We start from the raw sequence: 8827 nt of genomic DNA, 5'->3' as shown, positions 1-8827 counted from the left end.
CTAAAAGGCACATGAAGTTTGGTTGCTCAACCCCTCTGGGCTGGGGTGGGGCAGAAGGTGGATAGGGAGGTGGTCTGGGACAGAGGGGCAGACCCTGGGTGTGGGTTCAAGTTCTTGTCGACAGAGGTGGTCGACGCTAGGTGGCTGCTGGGGTGGCTGAGGGCAGCTGAAACGCTCAGGCTGGGTGGATGCTGCCTTGTGGCCTTCGTCCGCCCAGTGCACCGGCTCACTGCCCCGGAGCCAGAGCTGGATCTCCCTCTGGGCCCCGCCACGGAGTCGCTGGTGCTGATGATGTTCTTGCTGATGCCGATGCTGAAGTCCCCCCTGATCGTGCGGGGGGCGGCCCGGTGTGTCCCAGTCCTATCATGGCCCTTGAGGAGCAGAGCACATGGGGGTCTTCCCAGACCATGGCTGCCACTGGCCAGAGCTCCTGTAGGTGATGAGGCCCGGATAGAAGGGCTTCCTCCGCAGGGCATGGTAGTGCTTGGCAAGGACTCTCCCCACCAGCCTCAAGTCTCTCCTCTCAAACCACTGGGTCACATCCCTACCAAGCCGCTGCTCCACCCCATTTGGCTTCATTGCAACCAGGGTCTGCTCCCGGGTCCGGAGGACCCTCCCGAGTGGGGGCATGTGAGCAGGCTCGGGCCTGGGGCTGAGAGCCACTCAGCAGGCCAGGCTCCGCGGTGTGTTCCAAGAGGCTGCCCGTGATCTCCCACTCGAGGGCTGCCGGCTGAGCGCCTGGAGTTTGTACATTTCGGTTATTAGAAAGCCCAGTGTCTTTATGCTTGTTTAGCTCGAGACCATCTGTTGTGGTAGAAGAGAACGGGTTCCAGGCTCTGCTTGGCCAGCCAAGTTTCCAGGAGCCCCCCCTTGTTTCCTCCTCTGGGGGTTGAACCAGGTGAGCTTGGAAGTCCTCTCTGGCCTCACTATTGGGGGACTCCACTGATCACCTCCAGGAGGGGCGGTGAGGTTCAGAGAAGCTTAGTTAACGCACATTTAGGAAATCCTAGTAGAGCTTCGGTCAGAAGGAAAACACGGGAGGAGTCTTGAAACCGTCCTTCCCACACAGTTGTTTAAGGAGACCATGTCTGCTTCCTCCTCTTGTACGCTCTCCACGGCACGCGAAGCCCTTCTCAACACAGCTCATTCAGCACCTCTGGCCTCGATCTCTGACTCCCACTCAACCATTCCGGGCCAAGTATGAGTTCCCCCAAAGCACTGTGCACATTCTTTCTTCTCGGTGCTTCCACATGCTCTTCTCTCAAGGAGTGAAGGCTCTTTCTTCCCTTGTGAGACTCCAACTCGTCATTTAAGAACCAGCTCCTGTAGCTCTCAGCTCCTGAAGAATTTCTGCTGCCGCAAGCCCAGAGCATGCCATTCACACCCAATGCCCACAGCACGCTGTTCACACTGCTCTGTTAGCACCTCTCAGTCTAACACGTATCCAGGGCACGTATGCGTCTTTCTGTCTCCGTCAGGTTACAAGGAAGTGGCACCTTGTTTATTTCTTAGATGCTTAACACAGCACCTGGCATATTCTTGGTGCTCAAACCGGTGGATATTAAATCAAAATGAAGCATTTTTCTGTTGATTTGACCTCGAACAGGATTCAGCTAGAGCTCAGGAGATAGTGCCCACTCTTTGGTAGAGCGAGGGAGGAGATGGGCAGAGGAGAGAAGCTTAATGGGCCTGTCTCGACCGAACTATACAGCCACCTGCCCCCGCTCCTCAAAGGTTAGTGTCAGCGTTGGCTTCTGAGTAAAATTCATGGGGTCCGTACTCTGGGAAGGCTCCCAGACTGATAAGGCAGGTCAGCGATTTTAAGGACCTCACCTGTTGTTGGAGGAAGGAAGGGAGCTGCTCTTATTCAGAGTCTGCTACATGCCGGGCCGGCATTACCGCATTTCCTCTCCCAACAATCCTATGAGGTAAGTACTCTGATGCCCATTCTACAGATGAGGAAATAGAAACTCAGAGAAGTTAAGGACTTTCCCAAAGGGGACTGATACCTAGTAGCAGAGAGCAAGGAATGGAACTCCCCCATCCATCCTCTTTCCCCTAAGCAACACTAGTTGGTAACCAGGAACCCAACTTCATAACCACCGAAAACCCCAAAGTCGAATGCTTCTGAGGCCAACATGCCAGCAGAGGAATCCCCTGACGGACCGCGTGTCCAGGCGGGACTCACTTCTGAAGCCGTGTCTTCACGAGCATTTCTGATTGGTGGAGGGTAGGTCACGTGCTCGTGTCCTAGCTTCAAGGGAGCCTGGGAGTTGGAGTTCTTGGGGGAGGCAGGACCGTAAGGGAATTTCCTCCAGAAAGGCCAGCGTAAGACGATGGGCATCTACGAACAGGACAGATGTTCACGACACTGACGCACCCTAAATGTTACAGAGTAGGAAGTTATTTTAGATGCCCAAACAAATTTCTCTTTCAAATCCTGCTCCTTTCTCAAAATGTGGTTTGAAAGAAGAATTTTTATTACATAATTTTTGGGGCTATCACTTACGTATAGTAAAGTTCACCTAGTTTGTTGTACGTATCTAGGGGTTTTTATAAATGCAGACAGTTGTGTAACCACTACGACAAGCAAGATACAGTATACAACAGTTTCATCACCCCCTATAGTTTTTGAAGCAAAGACTTTTAAAGCGAAGAACCAAAGGAGAACTGAAGAGACTCGATGTGTAAAATATCGACATATGCATGTCCTTGGCTCCCATCCCAGGGGTACAGAGACAAAGATTACCACAAAAAGACTAAAATGTTCAAAAGTGTAATTGCCTTTCAAATGTCAGGTGTAGGGTTTAATGCAGGAAGGTGGGTGAGGTAAACTGGTGTGGTTCTGGCTCGCTGCGTGAATTCCTGCTTAGTTTGCCAGGCAGGCAACACCTTGAACAAATGCACAGCTTCCCACAGATCCGGGCAGAGGGAGGCCCATCTCTGACCTTTGGACTGTACACCTTGTCAGGCAAATGACAGGTGCATGGTGGGTCTGTGTCCCCACTTCTGCGTCGTGCTCCAGGTCACAGGGTCCAGAAACCCCTGGGTTGAAGAGGAGGCCAAAGGCTGGCAGTGTGTAGGGGTGGTGGTGTAGACATAGCTTTGATGTGTAGACAGAGGAGGAGGAGATAGAAGGGAGTGAACTGTAGGCCTGGGCTCGGGGGCTGAAGGGAAGCTCTCCATGGAGTCTAAGAATTCTAAATTTGAGCATGGCCTTTTAGGTCATTAAAAAATATACTTTGCATTATGGAAACATAGATTCTCAAAATACGATAGAACCTATTTTATTTAACAGTTTATTAGCTTGATTTATGGCATAACTCTCTGGGCATGCGGTGTGTAGGCCTCTATTGGTTGGTACGCTTGCCTGGGCCCTGCAGATGTTCGAGGCAGGCCTAAATGAATGCGTTGAGCTTCCTCAGAGATAGTTACCAAAGCTCCCTGCAGGCCAGGCTCCCTGATGGTAGCCCTGTACGCCTCTCCTGGGGAGGTGAAGGAGGAGGAGAATGAGCAAACATTTTTAGATGTGAACCATGTGCTTGAATCTGACCGGGGCCAAACTATCCTGACTGGTGGGTTTATCTTTGCCAATTTAAGATAAGGAAATGGAGGCTTAGTGATGTGAAAGTGCCTCCAGTGTCCAAGCTGGGATTCCAACCCAGATCTGTGGAGCTGCAGATCCTCAGAGCCCACCGCCTCCCCTTCAGGGAGTTAAATTCACTTCTGCCCTCCTCCTCACCAGGATTTGTATGGGGGAAGGAGTCAGTCGCTTAGATGGGTTGGAATGAGGCCGGTGCCGCTACTTTGCAGGGGAGGCTAGGGGGGAACCCTTATGTTTCCAGAACCTTCTCTGGGTTGACCCTGTTTTTGTTCCCAAGCAGAGAAGGGCAAGGTACAGGTAGCTAGGACAGGGAGAGCGCAAACACTCAGGTAAGGAGGTACCTGGGAATTGACTGTGGAGCAAGGGAAAGAAAGGGAGGTGGGAAAGGTTCTGCACGAAACCTTTGGCTTTGAGTTGTTCCCGATTTCAAATCCAGGCCCCACGATGAGCTGATTGTCTGATTCTGACAGAGTCGTGTGACTACCTGGAACCTCAGTTAATACCTGTGAAGGTACGATCGCTCAGAGTTTGCCCTGAGTCTCTGGGAGGACGAGCCGAAGCAGAACCAGAGAGGCACCTGGCCTGGTGCAAGTTCTCCACGGCGCTCCGTCCCCTTTCTCCTTCCTCTTGTTGACTGAATCACTGAGCCCATTTTGGCATTCTGTAGATCTCTACAGCTGAGAAATCTAAAAATAAACTTGAATTATGGTGGGTTTAGCCTTGAGGTCTCTGACTGTGTAAATAGCAGAAGTGAAAAAAAAAAAAAAGCCATTTCATTTCTAGTGTTTGAAACCCAAGTTAAAGAACTCTCGTCATGTGGGCGACTCATAGTGGAGGGACGGGGGTGGTAAGGGCGCAGATTTGGTATTTTTTCATGTTGTTTTTGTTTTTGTTCTGTGATGATGTGTGGGACTCTCCAGGGATGTGTGTCACAGGCTATAAGGAGAAGGGGGAGGTGAAGTCACGGCAGGTGGGAAATTTGATTCTGTCTGACGTTATAGGACAGAATTGGGGCAAGGGGGAGTGTAGGTCAATGGGTGGAAAAGGGGATCTCACGCTCAAAGGTCCTGTGGCTATCATGCCCTTCATAAACCTCTGGCTTCAGGTCACGACTGAGCAAGTTTCTTAATTCCTTTTTCAGTGAGCTTCTGAAGAAAGGCCATCTTTGGGGACTTGCCTTATTCCTAAAATGCCAGTATGTCTGAAACTTAAAGTGGGTGGGTGTGGAGGCGCCTGGGTGGCTCAGTTGGTTGAGTGTTCCGACTCTTGGTTTTGGCTCAGGTCATGATCTCAGGATCGTGAGATCAAGCCCTGCGGTGTTGGGCTCTGCACTCAGCAGGGGGGGGGGGGCTGGTCTCTTTCTCTCTCTCCCTCTTCCTCTCCCCCCTCCCCCCACTCACACATGCTCTCTCTCTCAAATAAATAAATAAATAAATAAACAAATAAATAAATAAATCTTAAAAGAAAAAGTGTGAGCTTTTGGCTCACAGAGACTCAGTGGCCCACACTGACAGGAGCCACGGGTTTTCATCTTATTGTTATTTTTAACAAAATGCCTTCCCATCCCTCAGATCTAATGTTCACTCTTCCTACAACCCATGTTTTACAGGCTCAGAGAGATGAAGTGAATTCCCCCACGGTCCTAGGAGGGAGAGCCAGGGCTTGTACTGGCTCCTCCTTCTTTACACAGACTGGCCCTGGCCATCCCGAGAATGGTGGGCAAGTTGGGCTCAGGACCTGAGACCTGAGGAATCCGGGTCACCCAGACTTCTACCCCATGACCTTGACTTCCGCAGCTCTTTTTAAAAAAATGACATTCTATGTCCATGTTGTTTTTTTTTTTTAAAGGAGTGAGTAACCCAAATAAAAACATACCATACCATGCTCCTTGATACTGCATTAATCTAGAAGTCTCTGAAGGTGACAGTGGACAACCACGTTATCTCCTGTACCCACTGCAAATAACCAGAGGGAAGGGATTTAAGGGTCAATAAGAGGCTGTGGGATAGATCCAAGGGGGAGCTTCCTGATTGTAGTAAGAGCCACCGAAGCATGAAGTGACACCTTTCCGGTCTCTGAGTCTCCAGCACCTTTCGGTGTTTGCTGAATACCACCACCTCTCCCTCTTGCTGGTGTTTATATTCATCCTTCTGGAGCCAGCTCAAAGGCCCCCACCCCCCACCCCCCACCCCCCCATGCCAGACTTCTCAGCATCCCCAGCAAGAATTACGAGCTTTTCTTCCCTGCTCCGCAGCGTGACTCTCGTACTTCTATTTAGTACCCATGTTGTTCGCCCTGACTTAAAGCCAAGCCCTTGAATTCCTCCCTGTCCTGAGTGCTCGGAGGGCAGGGATGTGGACCCCCCATCCTGATCACCAATATCCAAGGCAGCGCCTGGCACATAGTCAGGACTCACCAAAGGTACGCTGAATTTCACCGTGAGTTGCCTGTTGGTGGTTTTAAATTTTTAAAAACTTTATTAAATTTGAAAACTCGATCCCCAATGCCAGCATGCCTATAAAAAGGACTCTCGTGCTCTGTTAGTAGGAATGTAAAGAGGTTCGACTTTTCTGGACAGTAATTTGAATTACTTTAAATGTGTATGCCTTTTGACCATATAATTTTCTTCTCTTTTCTCTTCCTTTCCCTCCCTGACTCCTTCCCTGTCTTCCTAAGGGGCTAATGAATGGCTTTTCATAAGGATATTGCTATTGTTATAGTCCTAGCAATGTTTTTTAAACAATAGCAAAAATGGGATCAGTGCTAATATGGATTTGGATAAATAAATTGTGGTTTATATCTAAGAAACAATACCATGTAGCCATGACAATCGATGGTACATGAGTATGTATTAGTCAGTTTGCGAAGTGACAAAAACCCATCACGAAAGAGCAAGCCTGGTACGGTCCCAATTTTGAAGAAAACATACGGATGTCTGTGACCTGAGAAAGTGTCTGGGAGGGTTTACATCCAAATGTTTTAACCCTTTTTTGGGGTGGTGGGATTTTAGGGGATTTCTTCTTTTTGTTTTTCTGAATTTCTTCATTTTCCTGCAATGACCATGGATTACCTTCAGGACATGGAAAAACATCTTCACGTGTCTCGAGTTGACCCTCTAAGTGAAATCCTGGCTCCTCAAACTCTGAAAACCACAGAGACGAAATCAAACTGTGGGCAGTCGAGGTTGGAGGCCCTGTTGGACGTTCTCTGGGCCAAGAGGTTCTCCGATGTGGTTGCACGTTTGAGTTACCGGTGGAGCCTTCAAAACTCTGCTGCTCAGTCCACACCCTGTGCCACGAGATCAGGATCTCCAGGCTGGGGTCCAGGCATCCGAGTGCGTTACATCCGCCCAGGGGATTCCCGTGTGCAGCCGACCCCGAGAGCCACTGCTGTGGAGTCGCTCTTGTCACACAGAAGCCACCAGCCACCTCTAGCTATTGACACTTAATTAAAATTAAGTAAAACTAACTAAAAGTTAAAAATCAGTTCCTTAGTCACCCTAGCCACATTTTCAGTGCTCAAGAGCCACATGTGGTTAGTGGCTACCCTATTGGACAGCACAGCTGTAGAGCTACCCCTTAATATTCAGGACCGGAGACCAGAAGGTCCTCCTTCTCGCAAGGCCCGAATGCTCATGGAAGGAGAAGGTCCCATTCTTGCCTGCTCCGGGGGCTGCAGAACAGATCTGCCTGGGCCGTCAGCGATCGTGTGCCTAGAAAGTTCCTTCTGCTTTCTTGTGTCTACGCCATCCTCCGCCTCGAGCGTGGGGAAATTTTATGCCGCGTGTTTATTTTCAAGGGCTCGACAGGCCCAGGCCCTTCTGATCTGTTCAGCCTGGTCAGGCCAGCAAGCAGGCTGTTTACGTGGACTCCAAGTGCTCAGCGGAGAGTAGAACAGGGCTGTGTTTTCCACGGCTGCTGAGAAAGGTGAGTGAGCCGAGGCAGAATAACAAAAAGCCACTTCAAAAACACAGCAGAAAAAGTCAGAAAGCAGAGACAATCAGAGGTTTGAGAGACACACATCCCCCCCTAAACCCTGACAAAAGAGCAAAAACAAGTCACGGGGGAGCCTGTCGCTCTGATGGTTTCGAGACTGTCGCGGTTGCTGACTTGAGAATGGGCCTGTCCCCATGGTTCTGCGAGGGGCCGGGAGCTGAGGCTGTGAGGGCTCAGAAACTTTACCTGAGTTCTGAGAACCTTGTGGCCTGGGAGGTGGGACGGTCCCTGAGCGCTTGAGGCTCTGGGAAGACAGGGGTGTGTGGGAATGGCAGGCCCAGACTGGCTGGGTAAGGCTGTTTTAACCCAGAGACTGGCCACCTGTTAGACAGTAGAATCCCACCTGGCCCTGGGCTTTGGAGACCTACCACCTGGGAGGGAGACACCTGCGTGGGCATAGTTCATCGTGGAATTCAAGGCCAAAGGCCACCCACGTCCGGGAAGCCCTCCTTCAGGACCTGACATGAGGAGCCAACCACAGAGACGCCAAGCCAGAAAGGGAAACCTGGCACTCCCCTCCCCACCCCCATTTCCCAAACTGCTGTAGGGCAGCGAAGTATATGGAGAAGGGGGCCCTGGGATCGGAGGACTTGGGTTTCAGTCCCAGCCCTGTCACTCAATTGCTGTGTGACCTTGGGTGGGTCAGTTTACCTCTTGGACCTTAGTTCCTTAACCTTTAAATCGTAGTGTTGGCATAGATCAATGGTTCTCAAGCCGGGCTGCATATTGGAATAACCGGATGAGTTGTGACAAGAAGTGAGATTCTAACTGTTCTGGGATATAGCCTGGCCTCAGGAATTTTCAGGGCTCCCTGGATGATTCCAGTGTGTAGGCAAGGTTGAGCACCACGGGTCTATCCAGCGCATCTCAAGTATAGCATAGGAGAGCACAGGAGCCGTCTTGTTCAAATTCAGCTCCTAATTCTATAGGCCTGGCCCAGCGTGTGAGAGTCAGCGTTTCTAACAAGCTCACAAGGGGTGCGCACGGGCCGTGCTTGGAGTAGTAGCAAGTCTATCTTAAATGTCCACTTCTCTCCTACCAGCAACGACTCAATCTGGGTTTTATTTTTGGAACTGGCATGGGTCACATATTTCTGCCAATAGACACCATCACTTCTGAATTTTTTCTTTTCCCTCCCTCTTTCACAAGAATCACTTAAATTCTCACTTGTCATTTGAATTCTGACAGATTTGAGTCAAATTTCCCTTCAAGGGCAGAAAATGAAAGA

General features: G+C 50.2%; 1 pseudogene; it reads right to left on the bottom strand.

Annotated features, from left to right (window-relative positions):
• Window positions 1–630, bottom strand: LOC113265178 (nucleoside diphosphate kinase, mitochondrial-like; annotated as a pseudogene).
• Window positions 631–8827: the final 8197 nt, after the last annotated feature.

This window comes from Ursus arctos, unplaced genomic scaffold (assembly GCF_023065955.2).
Source record: "Ursus arctos isolate Adak ecotype North America unplaced genomic scaffold, UrsArc2.0 scaffold_24, whole genome shotgun sequence".
Lineage (NCBI taxonomy): Eukaryota > Metazoa > Chordata > Mammalia > Carnivora > Ursidae > Ursus > Ursus arctos.
This window is presented reverse-complemented; position numbering and strand designations above follow the sequence as displayed.